Source organism: Sander vitreus, chromosome 5 (genome assembly GCF_031162955.1).
Source record: "Sander vitreus isolate 19-12246 chromosome 5, sanVit1, whole genome shotgun sequence".
In the NCBI taxonomy this organism is placed as follows: domain Eukaryota; kingdom Metazoa; phylum Chordata; class Actinopteri; order Perciformes; family Percidae; genus Sander; species Sander vitreus.
The window spans coordinates 4301783-4319592 of NC_135859.1; the positions used below are offsets into that span (position 1 = coordinate 4301783).

General features: G+C 45.0%; 1 long non-coding RNA gene, 3 other non-coding genes and 1 pseudogene across 6 annotated transcripts; all 5 read left to right on the top strand.

The window, feature by feature from the left end:
• The first annotated feature begins 1770 nt into the window (after positions 1-1770).
• LOC144518804 (5S ribosomal RNA) lies at positions 1771-1889 on the top strand. The gene has a single exon (XR_013502029.1). It is a non-coding gene; the product is annotated as a 5S ribosomal RNA (ribosomal RNA).
• Positions 1890-2767: 878 nt separating this feature from the next.
• Positions 2768-2886, top strand: LOC144518816 (5S ribosomal RNA). The gene has a single exon (XR_013502040.1). It is a non-coding gene; the product is annotated as a 5S ribosomal RNA (ribosomal RNA).
• Positions 2887-3764: 878 nt separating this feature from the next.
• On the top strand, positions 3765-3883 carry LOC144518827 (5S ribosomal RNA). Its single transcript, XR_013502047.1, has one exon. It is a non-coding gene; the product is annotated as a 5S ribosomal RNA (ribosomal RNA).
• Positions 3884-4149: 266 nt separating this feature from the next.
• LOC144517885 (uncharacterized) lies at positions 4150-12894 on the top strand. Of its 3 annotated transcripts, XR_013501977.1 has the most exons (6): positions 4150-4382; positions 8145-8311; positions 8486-8569; positions 11343-11531; positions 11610-11808; positions 12235-12890. It is a non-coding gene; the product is annotated as an uncharacterized LOC144517885 (long non-coding RNA). The 3 variants fall into 3 exon arrangements; XR_013501978.1 differs by having other exon boundaries at positions 8486-11531; positions 11610-12102; positions 12235-12894; XR_013501976.1 differs by having other exon boundaries at positions 8486-11531; positions 12235-12894.
• On the top strand, positions 4759-4878 carry LOC144518826 (5S ribosomal RNA; annotated as a pseudogene).
• Positions 12895-17810: the final 4916 nt, after the last annotated feature.

Below are 17810 nucleotides of genomic sequence, written 5' to 3' on the forward strand. Positions count from 1 at the left end.
GACCAATCACGGTGGGTGTGGGCCGCCTGGGCCAAAAATGCCAGGGCCAATTTTTTTATCCCAGCTCTGGAAGTGAAGTAAATATTAGTGTTATATAACAACTCTCCAACTCACCTGCATCATTGCATGGACTGTCTATAAATAAAACATTTAAAAAAAAAGAATAAATAAATACAGTAATGAAAAAATAAACATGGAAATAAATAAATGTATTAATAAATATAGCAAAAGGCTGAATAAGTGAATTAATATGAAACAAAACAAATAAAAGAATGCTGAAATACAGAAGTGTTAAGGCTCTGACACACCAACCCGACGGCCGACTGTCGGCAGAAAAGGCAGTCTGACTGATCATTCGGCTCCTGTCGGTCCAAAAAGTGCCTTGGAACACACCGAAGCAACGCCGACTTGAGCGTACGTTCTGCGCGTGTGCGAGACGTAATACGTCCCCATATTGTCGCCCAAAATGAAATGACGAACGCGTCACGTGGGTCTGGCTTCTCCTGAATTTCAAAGCCGAGCATAATGGCGGCTTGTTTGGAATACGATCTCGTATTTTAGGACAATAGTTCACCGAAACGTGTTTCTGAAATGCAGTTGCTTAATCTGTCTTTTTTTGATCGACAAAGGTCAGTTTGAAAGATTTTCGTCAAATTTTGAGAGGTGTTCGTCACGCTCATCCCGCTCGTCATTTCAGATTGGTAATTGAGTCCAACTGCTCACTGGCCGATTCAACAAGTCAAATCGGCCCAAATTAAAGCTGACGGCTCCTCCGACTGACGACAGCACGGAACGCACCAAACAGACTTGAGTCAGTGACCTCGCCAGACTGTCTGACGGCCGATAATCGGGTTGGTGTGTCAGCGCCTTTAAGTAGACTATAGGAAAAAAATTATGCAGACATGGCTTGGGCGCTGTTGGCCTTTTTATACATTTGTTAAACATAGAAAATGTGCTGTAAGCTTTTCTTTTCCGTCAGCAGAGGGCGCTAGTAATGGTCAAATGAAGCTTCGCAAAACACTGTCTTCATTTTCTGAGCTCACTAGATGGCACTTTCTGTTCAACAAAGGGTTGAAAACACACTGAATTGCCATTCCTTTAACCCTTTTCTTTGAACAGAGATTGCCATCTAGTGAGCTTAGAAAATAAAGACAGTGGTTTGCAAAGCTTCATTTCACCATCGCCAGAGGGCGCTACTCCTCCTTTGCTGGAGACAGAGCTGACAAGGAAACTGTACGGAGGATGCAACTTTTTTTTTGGAATCAACATCTTTAATTAAAACTAAAATAAACAACCTCACAGTGTTCAACAATTCAAGTAGGAGTTCATGCACTTTGACCATGAATTCTTTGTTCTTGTTCTTCAAGATTGTGCCAATCTGGAAGTCTGAGTAAAGGTAAAGTTCAAAAGAATTGAGAAATAATTACAGTAATGAAAAAATAAACATGGAAATACATACATGTAAGAATACATATAGCAACAGGCTAAATGAATGAATAAATATGGAACAAAACAAATGAAAGAATGCTTAAAAATACAGCAGTGTTAATTACAGTACCGAAAAAAAGAGAGCAAAAAAAGCAATTCAACTTGTTGGTTTGAAGATGAATGTAGTTGAACTACCAGAGAGCTACTGCAAAATGTATAGGTGCACTACTAGTGTGATTACATGTAGTTGAGTACTCCTCAACCCCAAACTGCGTCTTCAACAGTTTTGAGAACCTCTGGGGTTCATCGTCTTTAAATAGCTTGTTTTCACTTGGTACACTCGCTTACGGCCATACCACCCTGAACACGCCCGATCTCGTCCGATCTCGGAAGCTAAGCAGGGTCGGGCCGGGTCAGTACTTGGATGGGAGACCGCCTGGGAATACCCGGTGCTGTAAGCTTTTCTTTTCCGTCAGCAGAGGGCGCTAGTAATGGTCAAATGAAGCAAAGCAAAACACTGTCTTCATTTTCTGAGCTCACTAGATGCCACTTTCTGTTCAACAAAGGGTTGAAAACACACTGAATTGCCATTCCTTTAACCCTTTTCTTTGAACAGAGATTGCCATCTAGTGAGCTTAGAAAATAAAGACAGTGGTTTGCAAAGCTTCATTTCACCATCGCCAGAGGGCGCTACTCCTCCTTTGCTGGAGACAGAGCTGACAAGGAAACTGTACGGAGGATGCAACTTTTTTTTTGGAAGCAACATCTTTAATTAAAACTAAAATAAACAACCTCACAGTGTTCAACAATTCAAGTAGGAGTTCATGCACTTTGACCATGAATTCTTTGTTCTTGTTCTTCAAGATTGTGCCGATCTGGATAGTTTTGAAATCAAAGATATCTACATTTTGGATCATGCAAATTTACGGAAGACGACAAGTCACTCAAGTCTGAGTAAAGGTAAAGTTCAAAAGAATTGAGAAATAATTACAGTAATGAAAAAAAATAAACATGGAAATACATACATGTAAGAATACATATAGCAACAGGCTAAATGAATGAATAAATATGGAACAAAACAAATGAAAGAATGCTTAAAAAATACAGCAGTGTTAATTACAGTACCGAAAAAAAAGAGAGCAAAAAAAAGCAATTCAACTTGTTGGTTCGAAGATGAATGTAGTTGAACTACCAGAGAGCTACTGCAAAATGTATAGGTGCACTACTAGTGTGATTACATGTAGTTGAGTACTCCTCAACCCCAAACTGCGTCTTCAACAGTTTTGAGAACCTCTGGGGTTCATCGTCTTTAAATAGCTTGTTTTCACTTGGTACACTCGCTTACGGCCATACCACCCTGAACACGCCCGATCTCGTCCGATCTCGGAAGCTAAGCAGGGTCGGGCCGGGTCAGTACTTGGATGGGAGACCGCCTGGGAATACCCGGTGCTGTAAGCTTTTCTTTTCCGTCAGCAGAGGGCGCTAGTAATGGTCAAATGAAGCAAAGCAAAACACTGTCTTCATTTTCTGAGCTCACTAGATGCCACTTTCTGTTCAACAAAGGGTTGAAAACACACTGAATTGCCATTCCTTTAACCCTTTTCTTTGAACAGAGATTGCCATCTAGTGAGCTTAGAAAATAAAGACAGTGGTTTGCAAAGCTTCATTTCACCATCGCCAGAGGGCGCTACTCCTCCTTTGCTGGAGACAGAGCTGACAAGGAAACTGTACGGAGGATGCAACTTTTTTTTTGGAAGCAACATCTTTAATTAAAACTAAAATAAACAACCTCACAGTGTTCAACAATTCAAGTAGGAGTTCATGCACTTTGACCATGAATTCTTTGTTCTTGTTCTTCAAGATTGTGCCGATCTGGATAGTTTTGAAATCAAAGATATCTACATTTTGGATCATGCAAATTTACGGAAGACGACAAGTCACTCAAGTCTGAGTAAAGGTAAAGTTCAAAAGAATTGAGAAATAATTACAGTAATGAAAAAAAATAAACATGGAAATACATACATGTAAGAATACATATAGCAACAGGCTAAATGAATGAATAAATATGGAACAAAACAAATGAAAGAATGCTTAAAAAATACAGCAGTGTTAATTACAGTACCGAAAAAAAAGAGAGCAAAAAAAAGCAATTCAACTTGTTGGTTCGAAGATGAATGTAGTTGAACTACCAGAGAGCTACTGCAAAATGTATAGGTGCACTACTAGTGTGATTACATGTAGTTGAGTACTCCTCAACCCCAAACTGCGTCTTCAACAGTTTTGAGAACCTCTGGGGTTCATCGTCTTTAAATAGCTTGTTTTCACTTGGTACACTCGCTTACGGCCATACCACCCTGAACACGCCCGATCTCGTCCGATCTCGGAAGCTAAGCAGGGTCGGGCCGGGTCAGTACTTGGATGGGAGACCGCCTGGGAATACCCGGTGCTGTAAGCTTTTCTTTTCCGTCAGCAGAGGGCGCTAGTAATGGTCAAATGAAGCAAAGCAAAACACTGTCTTCATTTTCTGAGCTCACTAGATGCCACTTTCTGTTCAACAAAGGGTTGAAAACACACTGAATTGCCATTCCTTTAACCCTTTTCTTTGAACAGAGATTGCCATCTAGTGAGCTTAGAAAATAAAGACAGTGGTTTGCAAAGCTTCATTTCACCATCGCCAGAGGGCGCTACTCCTCCTTTGCTGGAGACAGAGCTGACAAGGAAACTGTACGGAGGATGCAACTTTTTTTTTGGAAGCAACATCTTTAATTAAAACTAAAATAAACAACCTCACAGTGTTCAACAATTCAAGTAGGAGTTCATGCACTTTGACCATGAATTCTTTGTTCTTGTTCTTCAAGATTGTGCCGATCTGGATAGTTTTGAAATCAAAGATATCTACATTTTGGATCATGCAAATTTACGGAAGACGACAAGTCACTCAAGTCTGAGTAAAGGTAAAGTTCAAAAGAATTGAGAAATAATTACAGTAATGAAAAAAAATAAACATGGAAATACATACATGTAAGAATACATATAGCAACAGGCTAAATGAATGAATAAATATGGAACAAAACAAATGAAAGAATGCTTAAAAATACAGCAGTGTTAATTACAGTACCGAAAAAAAGCGAGCAAAAAAAGCAATTCAACTTGTTGGTTCGAAGATGAATGTAGTTGAACTACCAGAGAGCTACTGCAAAATGTATAGGTGCACTACTAGTGTGATTACATGTAGTTGAGTACTCCTCAACCCCAAACTGCGTCTTCAACAGTTTTGAGAACCTCTGGGGTTCATCGTCTTTAAATAGCTTGTTTTCACTTGGTACACTCGCTTACGGCCATACCACCCTGAACACGCCCGATCTCGTCCGATCTCGGAAGCTAAGCAGGGTCGGGCCGGGTCAGTACTTGGATGGGAGACCGCCTGGGAATACCCGAATACTCAACTCTCAAAGACCCACAAAGTAAAACCTGAAAATAACTCTTAAAATATATAACAGTTGTAGCCTGCTTTACCCAGTGCTTACTTAATTTTATTTTAGACTGAATGAAGCTGTCAGCTAGCGGTTAGCCGAATTAGCTAAACTTTCGTTAGCTTCCCAGTGGAGGCTAAGGGCAGAAGCGTGGAACAGATCGTGATTCGTGCAGTATCGTAAATCCTCGTATAACAGGATTATTATCTTGCGCATGCACATGACGCATCGTGCAGGCAGCACAGATCAGGTACCGACAGCTCCCCCGTGGGATTGTTCAGGATTGTGGGTAATGAAGTACTTATCCAAGACATCGCAAATAAAAGACATTTATCTTAATGCCCCATGAACCTTTGGCATCTATATGATCATATACAATCGCTTAGTCATGTCGTAGCTGGTTTTACGTCTACCATCGATGGTTACAATTTTATGGCTTATGCTCCAATTGTCAATGGAGAAATTGCATTGTATTTTTACTTCCGGAACCCTCTGTGGGCAGGACTAGGTTGAGCTCTATTACTCGTTTTATTAATTTTACTGTCTATGGTTTTATTAGGGTAAACACTAGTGTCATCATGTGATAGCCTTATAGTGTCATTCTCTGATTCACAAGAGATGACAGCAGCAGTTCTCTGAAGGTTAAGGTGTGTGTGTGTGTGTGTGTGTGTGTGTGTGTGTGTGTGTGTGTGTGTGTGTGTGTGTGTGTGTGTGTGTGTGTGTGTGTGTGTGTGTTGGGGACAGGTGACAGAATCCTGTGTTAAATTTTTTTTTTATAATAATCAGTCAGTGTTTGGAAAATTAGGCTATAGGATCCTTCTTAGCAGGTGAATTATTATCAGCAAAATGTATTAAAGGAGAATTCAATTCCAATTTTTACATTAATCTTGATCGCTATAGCTACGCGAGTACTTTCAATAGAAAAAACCGCGACCCGAATCAGTGCAGGTAACATGGAGAAGCTGCAGCTACGTACTACAAGCGTCCCCTGAGCTAAAACGGCAGTGGTCGGGGCAAGTTTTAGAGTGCCTTTGTCTCTCTTAACAGACACAAAATGCAATTAATATGTCTGTGCCACATGAACAGGGCCTTTACATGTCAACAAGATGCGTTTTCAACACAGACATTGTTTAAATTCACCTACCCTGGTCCCTGTCTCGATCCTGCCGGTAGCTCAGACATTGTTTAAAACCCTTGTGTTGACCTCAGGTCACATTGACCCGTTTTAAATTTTTGTTTTATATCAGAAAATATGGGATGTAGCAATAAGCGCTGAAAATGTGTAAAATGTTGGAAAAAGCAAAAACAAATTGTGAAAAAAAGGTGTCAAAAATGTCAGAAAAAATAGTGTTTTTTTCAAGGTTGAAGGGAAGACAACACAATCACCTACCCTGGTCCCTGTCTCGATCCTGCCGGTACCTAGCTTGCCCTGCTAGTTGATAGCCGTTAGCCGTTAGCTGCTAGCTGCCATCCGGTGAGTGTATTCAGACAGGCTTCTGTGATAATCATCCCAATAAAAATCCACGGAGCGGCGGTGGTGTGGCTATGTCCTCCAGAGGACAGTTCATGTCACGTCTTGAAGTGTATTCCCCCCTAAAATTAACAGTACTGCGGTAGTAGCTGTTAGCTGCTAGCTGCCGGTGAGTGTGTACAGCCAGACAGCCGTTAGCCGTTAGCTGCTAGCTGCCGTCCGGTGAGTGTATTCAGCCAGGCTTTTGTGATAATCATCCCAATAATAATCCACAGAGCGGCGGTGGTGTGGCTATGTCCTCCAGTTACTGAGGGCTAGCTTTAGCTTGCGCTTGGAGCAGCAAGTTCATCTGCCTGTTTCCCGTCTGTCTGTCTCGTTCTTTCCAATTCTTGTGAGGCTAGTTCTTCGTCTGTATACTCGGGTTCGAATAAATAAGGACGACCATCAAACTGAAAAGGCTCTTCTATAGTATATCTGCTATATTCTCCATAGTTACGTTACTCCAAGCTTCTTCCCTTGTAAACAACTCCGCTCTTCACTCTTCACACACTACACTCCAATCTGCACACTACTGTTTACCTTTTCCTGCTACAACTGAATTCCCAGGAGACAGCGCGAGGCTACAGCTAAGCTTCAGTAACGCTATTACTGTGCAAGCCACAGACATCGTTTATCCCGTTTCCATGTAGTTACATAGTCACTGATATGGTCATAACCACTACAGTGCTCAATTACCTATTTTGAGGGGGAACTAATCTAAACCTTTCGCTGCGAAGGCATGATCTGTCCTATGCAGGACATCCACCAGACCACCGGGCACTCCGTGGATTGTTATTGGGATGATTATCACAGAATACTGGCTGAATACACTCACCGGACGGCAGCTAGCAGCTAACAGCTAACGGCTATCTGGCTGTACACACTCACCGGAGGGCAGCTAGCAGCTAACAGCTACTACCACAGTACTGTTTATTTTAGGGGGGAATACACTTCAAGACGTGACATGAACTGTCCTCTGGAGGACATAGCCACACCACCGTTGCTCCATGGATTCTTATTGGGATGATTATCACAGAAGCCTATCTGAATACACTCACCGGACGGCAGCTAGCAGCTAACGGCTATCTGGCTGTACACACTCATGTCTGTGTTGAAAACGCATCTTGTTGACATGTAAAGGCCCTGTTCATGTGGCACAGACATATTAATTGCATTTTGTATCTGTTAAGAGAGACAAAGGCACTCTAAAACTTGCCCCGACCACTGCCGTTTTAGCTCAGGGGACGCTTGTAGTACGTAGCTGCAGCTTTTCCATGTTACCTGCACTGATTCGGGTCGCGGTTTTTTCTATCGAAAGTACTCGCGTAGCTATAGCGATCAAGATTAATGTAAAAATTGGCCGGAATTCTCCTTTAATACATTTTGCTGATAATAATTCACCTGCTAAGAAGGATCATATAGCCTTATTATAAAAAAAAAAATTTAACACAGGATTCTGTCGCCTGTCCCCAACACACACACACACACACACACACACACACACACACACACACACACACACACACACACACACAGACAGACAGGCTGGGTATTTTGTTGGACTATAGGCTTTATTATAATTCCATGTGATGTCACTTCTGTATGTCATTCAAATCCACTCTATTTGTGCAATGAAGAAAGACAAAAAAAACAATTCATTGCATTTAATTGAATGTACACAAAACAGTATGTTGTTGAAACCCCACTCTGATCTCAGACTATTTTGATTTCAGGCGCTTCATTGGTATAAATCCAGAGAGCAAGACAAAGGCCAAAAGGGGCAAGGTTGTCTCTAAGAAGAAAGGTGTGATCGTCCAGAAGAAGTCTTCTGCAGTCAATACACACGTTGCCATGCTACTGAAGAATCTCCTTGACTTTGAATAGAACTTCATATAGATCGGTGAGCTCTTTAATCTCGCTCTCTTTGTTTTGACAGTCTGACATTGCCACATTAAGCCACAAGAGAACTGGTATTATTAACTTTATAAGCATTAGCTTGGACTGTATAATGTACATTCTTGATTGTATAGTTTATTTATGATTATGATTATGATTGTTTGTTGTTGTTTGACAGTGGCAACACTGGAATAATGCTGCAGAGAGGAACAGCGGCTACCAAAGTGATATGGTCATCTCTCCTGGAGATCTCCTCACAGTGGCACGTGCGCCTACCTTACAGTATCATCCCTAAATGTTTTTATTGATGCATATTATTGATGCATATTGTCAAAATGTTCTACTGTACTATAATAGTTTCAAAATGGCCTTAATGCACATTTTCAAAATGTTTTTAAATTTGTTTTCCAAATGTTGCTAATTCTGCATATGTGCAAAATGTTATTATAAAAGTATATTTTTACAGAGAGAATATATTAGAGAATATATTGCAGATTACATATGTAAATCTTTTAAGTTGACTTTTGAGGACATTTTAATCTAACTCACAGGACTATTTTAAGAGGAAAAACACGAGCCTGTGGGCATTTATTTCCCCCAAAATGTGCCAAACATGCTTGTATGCTGAATGTTCTTACTCATGTAATTAGGGGTGCAACGGATCAAAAAACTCACGTTTCTCGGATCAGACTCACGGATCGGATCATTTTTCGGATCAGCAAAAAAAAAAAAAAGAAAAAGACAAGACAAATAAACATAAGTTTTGTCTTTTTGTTTATTAACACTTTTAAATTATTAAATTAAAATATATAAAATCAACTTAAAGTGCACAAGGCATAATATCTTCTTTTTAACATAATTAATGAAAAACAACTTAAAGTGCAACATAAGAAGGCACATCATCTTCCTTGAAACATGGATAGTGAAATAAAGCCTAGGTCCACATCATCAAAGAAGAATAAAAGAAAGAAAGCAAAGCATACCTGAGCTTATAATTTCAAATTCTTTTTCAAAAAGACAAGGATGTCTACATTGTCTGCAGTCACTATGTCCCCTGCTGTTGAGAACACTCTCTCGGAAGGAACTGAAGAGTCTGGCACAGCGAGATAGCATCTTGCCATCTTGGCAATATGAGGGTATTTACACTTTTTGCTTTTCCACCATGTCAGTGGATCACCATCCACTGTAATGCCGCTTGCTGCCAGGTAGGATGCCACCTCCTCTTTGATGATGTCAGCAGGAGTCATGCTGTCCATGTCTTTGCTGGCAAAGGTCTCTCCAAAAAGCTCTGCCATCGCCGACTTCTTTTGTGGAGGAGATGTGTCCAAGTTTGCTCCTGTTGGCTCTACAGCTTGACCTTTGCAGAAAAAAATGTGTTGATTAATTAAACCTATTATTTATTTTCATGTTTCATAGACATAAAAAATGTGGCAATAACATTTAATAAAAGCCATTATTACTGAAAATAAAACATTTATTTAGATTTAAATTTATCATTTTTAAATAATATTCTTTTTCTTTACCTCATCACAGTCTTCAGTGCCCAGACTGCTCACAATCTCAGTGGTGAGGTCACTGTATGTCCTCTGGCGTAGGGCAGGGTCAATGTGAGACAAGGACTTGAACCTCGGATCCAGGGCAGTAGATCTGTGAAGGTAGTCCTGTAGAGTAGGGGGTGAAGTGTATCTGGGCTGCAGGTCCTCTCTAATGGCAGTCTTGACATCTCGAGTGATGGTGCTGTCTTCCACACTTGGAGCCATGGATTGCAGAATCCTTGTTTTCAGCAGCAGGATCATTGACACAGATGGTGAAGTTTCAGTGCTCAACAGTTTTGAGGGGTTTAAGCACCTGGAGGACCTCCTCTGCCACTCTGACATCATCATCAGACAGGGTGATGATGTCTTTGACATTTTTCTTCAGGGTCTTGTTGGTCAATGCAGAGTATATAGCTGCCTGCTGCTCCAGATAACGCTCCAACATATCTTAAGTGGAGTTCCACCTTGTTGGGACATCATGTATGAGCTTATGAGTAGGCAGCTTTAGCATTTCTTGCTTTGTCTTAAGCACATGAGCAGCTGTTGTGCTTCAGGGGAAGTAGGAAACCACCTTCCTGATCTTCCCAAGGAGGCGGTCCATCCTTTTGACTGAGATTCCCTTCTGTGATGCCAAATTCACTACATGTGCAAAGCACCCTATCTGTGGGCCCAGTCCTGCCTCATTCACTGCATTTATTTGATTTTTGGCATTATCAGTCTGACTGGGATATTACTAGTACTGGGCCACTTTATCTTCCATTCCTCCACTGCTTGTGTCAGTACCTGCGCAAGATGAGTGCTTGTGTGACTCTCGTAGAGGGGGCGTGTCTGCAGCGCCGGTCTTCTCATCTCCCAGTCTGCTGTGATGAAGTGAGCGGTTATCGTCACATAGCTCTCCATTCCCCTGGACGTCCACCCGTCTGTCGTGAGCGCAACAGAGGATACTCGGGATAGTTCATCCACAACTTTTTTCTTCTCCTGCTCATAAAGATCTGGCACAATCTTTTCGCTGAAGTGGGTGCGCGACGGGATGTCGTAACGTGGCTCAAGCACTTTCAGCATGTGTTTAAAGCCCTCGTTTTGCACAACCGAATATGGCCTCATGTCTGCACCTGTAAACACACCGATAGCGTTTGTGATGGCTTTAGCCCGGTCTGATTGTGCAACGAGGGGCTGCTTAAATGCCGCGGTGATAAGTGGTTGTTGAGCAGCTTTCGTTTTCACTCCTGTCAGTGAAACACCGGGGTGATGTCGCTTCAAATGCGTAGCCATGCTTGATGTGTTTCCACTGTCATATGGCTTTCTTGTGCCACAGTGCCTACACACCGTCACGGTTTTATCTACTAACCTCGTTCCTTCATCATTATATTTGACAGGGAAGCCAAAATGCTCCCATACAGGGGATTTAAATGACGCGGGGCGTTCAAGCTCCTCCGTTCCTCCGCTCTCCATGACCATGCTGTGTGTGGACTGAACATGTGCACAACTTTTTTTTTTCAGAAATCAATCTGCGGATCACGTGTGTGCCGAACCGAAGATATTGATCCGAACGGATCAATGACGATCCTTTGCACCACTACATGTAATCAAAAAGGTCTTAATGTTCCTTAAATAGTCTTATAGTTCTCATGATACATCCAAGCCACCAGCGAGCTGGAGCTGCAGGTGGACCTGCAGCAGCAGATTAAGGTATGATCACTGGAGACAGTGTGTTTTTTACTCTGCTGTCCTCTGAGGCTTACTGACAGAATAACTGCCCTGTCCCAGGAGCTGCAGGCCCACCTGGAGGAGGAGGTCCGGAGCCACGAGGAATGCAGGGAGGACCAGGGGGCCGTGTAGCATGCTGCTCAGCGAGACAATGCAGCATGCTATTGGTCAGCGAGGGCGAGAAGACCCTTGCAGCCCTTGAGAGCGCAGAGTGAGTCCGACGGAGGCCAGCGAGAAGCACAGCCACCTCAACAACCAGGTGATCACTGCCGGGGTCCTGCAGAGGCTGCAGCTAAAGTTCTAACCACCGTAGACTAATGGTGGGCAGTGGTGGCTTAAAGGTTAAATAAGAGAGGTTGTGACTGGGAAGTCATTGATTCAATACCCAGACCGCCAGGATAAATCTGGGTGGGGAAAGTGAAAGAGCAGCGCTTGTCCTTCCCTCATTACCACCACTGAGGTGCCCTTGAGCAAGGCCCTTAACCCCAACCGCTCCAGTGGAGCTCCTCAGTGGCCAGCACATCAGACTGTGGTTGTGCTGGGCAGCTTCCAGGTATGAATGTGTAACTGTGTGAATGTGACAGGTTGTCGTTGCAAATGAGAATTTGTTTTCAATCGACTTACCTGGATAAATAAAGGTTTAAAAAATAAATGACTTACTCAATCTTTTCTCTTGTGTGTTCAGTTCCAGTTGGCTGTGAGTGCAAGGCATAGATATATACTGACTAGATGTCACCTTGGACTTCTAAGCATACGTCAACACCATCGCCATCTTGGAACGGGGGTCTGAAGCGCCAAAATAGTTTTCCCGCATTCAGATCAACGCTAAAGATGCCAGACTTTTGTGCTGCTTATGGATGTTCGAACGAAAGAAATTAAAAAACCAAACAGCTGAGAATGTGTTTTCTGATAAATATATGCCGCCTTCGACTGCGTTTGCTGGCGGACGGAGAGAAGCTACAGCGGGGCAGCAGAGTCCGTCTGCTGCTGCAGGATCTGGAACTCACTGCAAGCTTCCTGGGAGCCAAAACCGACTCCACGCAGCTGGAGGCCCGGGCCGTACTGCTGGGCCCGCTGGAGGGAAGGGAAGCCCGGCAGAATCAGAACCAGGACTGAGCAGAGCGGACTGTCACAGCCTGCTGAAGTTTAAATCACAGGTTTCCTAAAGGGAGTCTGGCTGGACTCAGACTGTGGACAACGAAACATGACTTTAAGTCTCGTTAAATAAATAAATACATGCAGAAATAAATAGTGGAGGAGTGAGACTGGACATTTCAGTCCGTTTGGACTCAGATCTGTGAACTGATTCTAATAAATATTCTTTGTATTAACACATGAATAAGTCTGTCACACCATTGTAGCCATTTTGCATGCAGTAGGCTAGGCTAAGGTGAGTAGAGATAGTTCATTTTAACTTTACTTAAGTGGAAGAATGTAACTAATAAACCTAGGCCTACTACACTAAGCATTACATTTTGAACATGAATAAGTAGATTATATCAATATCAAAAGCTTAAATTTTCTCTGGACTCGATCATAATTACATGTCTGACCTTTGGAATGAACCAAAAAAACTAGCAAATCGCATGAGATTTTGACGATTTATAGTGATTTTATTTCTGTTAGACATTTGCCTACATTGACGCTGATGCAATAAAGAGAAGATGGCGGCTCTATTGACGCATTTGTTCCAATGAACAGCAAGAGCCAAGGGGACATCTAGTCAGTATATATATATATATATGGCAGGAAAGGAGGTTGGAATATACTGTTCTTCTCTTTGGTCAGTGGGGAATGGTTGGCAAAGTATCACCCCCTGCTGGTATAGCACCTTCATAATATGTGTAATGTTCACGCCTTGGCGAGGCAAAACGTGACAGTGACACGCCAAACCTATAGACAGTAAAATGAATGGACAAAATGACGCCGTAGACTTCCACGGAGGCCAGTGAAGTCTATTAGAAGAACTTTTCCAGTGATGGCTGAGCGTTACCAAAGAATTTCTAATAAGGGAAGAAGTTCCACTCTCTTGATACTTCTGGCTTCTGAATTGGTTGCAGTTCCACTCTGGTTCCATATAGGGGACGCTCACAGGCGAGTGCAGAATGAATGGTGGTCTATGGAGCTATACCCCTCAAAATCCACTTTTCTCAGGATATAATTTTTTGCTTCTCCGGGAACCATCACCTTATCGTGGTGGAGAGGTTTGTGTGTCCCTATGAACCTGAGGGCTGTGTTGTCTGGAGCTTTGTGCTCCTGGTAGGGTCTCCCAAGGCAAAGTGGTCTCAGGTGAGGGGCCAGACAAAGAATGGTTCAAAAATCCTATGAAAAATCGAGAAAGGGATGAAGTGACCCTGCCCGGAGGAAGCCCGGGGCCCCCGTCTGGAGCCAGGCCCAGATGGAGGGCTCGTCAGCGAGCGTCTGGTGGCCGGGTTTGCCACGGAGCCCGGTCGGGCACAGCCCAAAAAAGCTACGTGGCGGACATCCCTCCATCCCATGGGCCCACCACCTGTGGGAGGAACCGCTGGGGTCGGGTGCGCTGCCACATGGGTGGCAGTGAAGGTCAGGGGCCTCGACGGACCAGACCCGGGCAGCAGAGGCTGGCTCTGGGGGACGTGGAATGTCACCTCTCTGTGGGGGAAGGAGCCGGAACTTGTGCGGGAGGTGGAGCGCTACCGGTTAGATCTGGTGGGGCTTACGTCTACGCACAGTCTTGGTTCTGGAACCATACTCCTGGATAGGGGTTGGACTCTTTTCTTCTCCGGAGTTGCCCAGGGTGTGAGGCGCCGGGCGGGTGTGGGGATACTCACAAGCCCCCGGCTGAGCGCCGCTACGTTGGAGTTTAACCCGGTGGACGAGAGGGTCGCCTCCCTACGCCTGCGGGTTGTGGGTGGGAAAACTCTGACTGTTGGTTGTGCATATGCACCAAACAAGAGTTCAGAGTATTCGACCTTCTTGGAGACCTTGAGTGGAGTCCTGCATGGGGCTCCAGTCGGGGACTCCATAGTTCTGCTGGGGGACTTCAACACGCACGTAGGTAATGATGGAGACACATGGAGAGGCGTGATTGGGAGGAACGGCCTCCCTGATCTAAACCAGAGTGGTTGTTTGTTGTTGGACTTCTGTGCTAGTCATGGATTGTCTATAACGAACACCATGTTCGAACATAGGGATGCTCATAAGTGTACTTGGTACCAGAGCACCCTAGGCCAAAGGTCAATGATCGATTTTATAATCGTTTCATCTGATCTGAGGCCATATGTTTTGGACACTCGGGTGAAGAGAGGGGCGGAGCTGTCAACCGATCACCATCTGGTGGTGAGTTGGGTCAGGGGATGGGGGAAGACTCTGGACAGACCTGGTAAGCCCAAACGGGTAGTGCGGGTAAATTGGGAACATCTGGAGGAGGCCCCTGTCCGACAGACTTTCAACTCACACCTCCGGCGGAGCTTTTCGTGCATCCCTGTGGAGGCTGGGGGCATTGAACCCGAGTGGACAATGTTCAAAGTTTCCATTGCTGAAGCTGCGGTGAGGAGCTGTGGTCTTAGGGTCTTAGGTGCCTCAAGGGGCGGTAACCCACGAACACCGTGGTGGACACCGGTGGTCAGGGAAGCCGTCCGACTGAAGAAGGAGTCTTTCCGGGATATGTTATCCCAGGCGACTCCGGAGGCAGTTGCAAGGTACCGAAGGGGCCCGAAGGGCTGCAGCCTCTGCCGTGAAAGAGGCAAAGCAGCGTGTGTGGGAGAAGTTCGGAGAAGACATGGAGAAGGACTTTCGGTCAGCACCAAGGTACTTCTGGAAAACCGTTCGCCACCTCAGGAGGGGGAAGCGGAGAACCATCCAAGCTGTGTACAGTAAGGATGGGGACGCTGTTGACCTCAACTGAGGAGGTAATAGGGCGGTGGAAGGAGCACTTTGAGGAACTCCTAAATCCGACTAATCGCCCTCTATGGTAGAGGCAGAGCTGGAGGATGAGGGGGGATTGGCATCAATTTCCCTGGTGGAGGTTGCTGAGGTAGTTAAACAACTCCACAGTGGCAAAGCCCCAGGAATTGATGAGATCCGTCCAGAAATGCTTAAAGCTCTGGGTGTGGAGGGGTTGTCTTGGTTGACACGCCTCTTCAACATTGCGTGGAAGTCTGGGACGGTGCCTAAGGAGTGGCAGACCGGGGTGGTGGTTCCCCTTTTTAAAAGGGGGACCAGAGGGTGTGTGCCAATTACAGGGGTATCACACTTCTCAGCCTCCCGGTAAAGTCTACTCCAAGGTGCTGGAAAGGAAGGTTCGGTCGATAGTCGAATCTCAGGTTGAAAAGGAACAATGCGGGTTCCGTCCTGGTCGTGGAACAACGGACCAGATCTTTACTCTCGCAAGGATCCTGGAGGGAGCCTGGGAGTATGCCCAACCAGTCTACATGTGTTTTGTGGATCTGGAGAAGGCGTATGACCGGGTGCCCCGGGAGATACTGTGGGAGGTGCTGCGGGAGTACGGGGTGAGGGGGTCCCTTCTCAGGGCCATCCAATCTCTGTACGACCAAAGTGAGAGCTGTGTCCGGGTTCTCGGCAGTAAGTCAGACTCGTTTCAGGTGAGAGTTGGCCTCCGCCAGGGCTAAGCTTTGTCACCAATCCTGTTTGTAGTATTTATGGACAGGATATCGAGGCGTAGTCGGGGTGGAGAGGGGTTGCAGTCGCTGCTTTTTGCAGATGATGTGGTCCTGATGGCATCATCGGCCTGTGACCTTCAGCACTCACTGGATCGGTTCGCAGCCGAGTGTGAAGCGGCTGGGATGAGGATCAGCACCTCTAAATCGGAGGCCATGGTTCTCAGCAGGAAACCGATGGAGTGCCTTCTCCAGGTAGGGAATGAGTCCTTACCCCAAGTGAAGGAGTTCAAGTACCTTGGGGTCTTGTTCGCGAGTGAGGGGACAATGGAGCGGGAGATTGGTCGGAGAATCGGCACAGCAGGTGCGGTATTACATTCAATTTATCGCACCGTTGTGACGAAAAGAGAGCTGAGCCAGAAGGCAAAGCTCTCAATCTACCGGTCAGTTTTTGTTCCTACCCTCACCTATGGTCATGAAGGCTGGGTCATGACCGAAAGAACAAGATCCAGGGTACAAGCGGCTGAAATGGGTTTCCTCAGGAGGGTAGCTGGCAACTCCCTTAGAGATAGGGTGAGAAGCTCAGTTATCCGTGAGGAGCTCGGAGTAGAGCCGCTGCTCCTTTGCGTCGAAAGGAGCCAGTTGAGGTGGTTCGGGCATCTGGTAAGGATGCCCCCTGGGCGCCTCCCTAGGGAGGTGTTCCAGGCACGTCCAGCTGGGAGGAGGCCTCGGGGGAGACCCAGGACTAGGTGGAGGGATTATATTTCTAACCTGGCCTGGGAACGCCTCGGGATCCCCCAGTCGGAGCTGGTTAATGTGGCCCGGGAAAGGGAAGTTTGGGGTCCCCTGCTGGAGCTGCTACCCCTGCGACCCGACCCCGGATAAGCGGATGAAGAAGATGGAGATGGATAATTTTTTGTCTAGTAATTTGGATGTTGCATTCGAAAGGCCAGGTTAAGAAAATACACACTGCTGGTTTTTGTTCTAAAAAGCCTTTTTTAAATGTCAATGACGTCATACACATCGTACGGCCAGAGATACTACTTTACGGCAAACTCTGAGTCACTTCCTTTTTTCTCTCGAGGCATCGACAACACAGCTGACAGGTTAGGCTCTCCCTGTTAATGCACTAGAAAGAGGTTTGCTAATGTTTTAAAGACCATGCCGAAACATTCACTCTGACATTCTGGTTCCACTTCGGATGCCATCAAGTGGGATCTCTGGTCATAATCAGTCCTTCACTGACCAATCAGCATTCATTAGCAGAATGCTAGCTTGTTATGGGCAACAACGACTCAACCTGTAAGAAATCGAAAGGACTCGTTCAACTTTCGACCTATAATCCATGCTGAACTTGCAAAAACTACAATCAAATCTGAGATTTGTCAACGGCAATCAGGCGAAAGAGACAAATTTCGCCATCTGGCTCCATAGAGTCCCATTCATTTTGCACTCGCCTGCGATCACCCCTAGTGGAACTCTGGTGGAACTGCAACCAAATTTGGTACAATGGGACTAAATAGGGAGTGAAATGGCTCTCCGTAGACCGGCTCTGGCATTACTGCGCAGCCTCAAACTGAGCTTGAAGACGTAGATGTGACGTGAGCAACCTGTCTGAAAGTTGTAAGTCTTCTGGTAGCTGTGCCAAGAGAAATCTCAATCA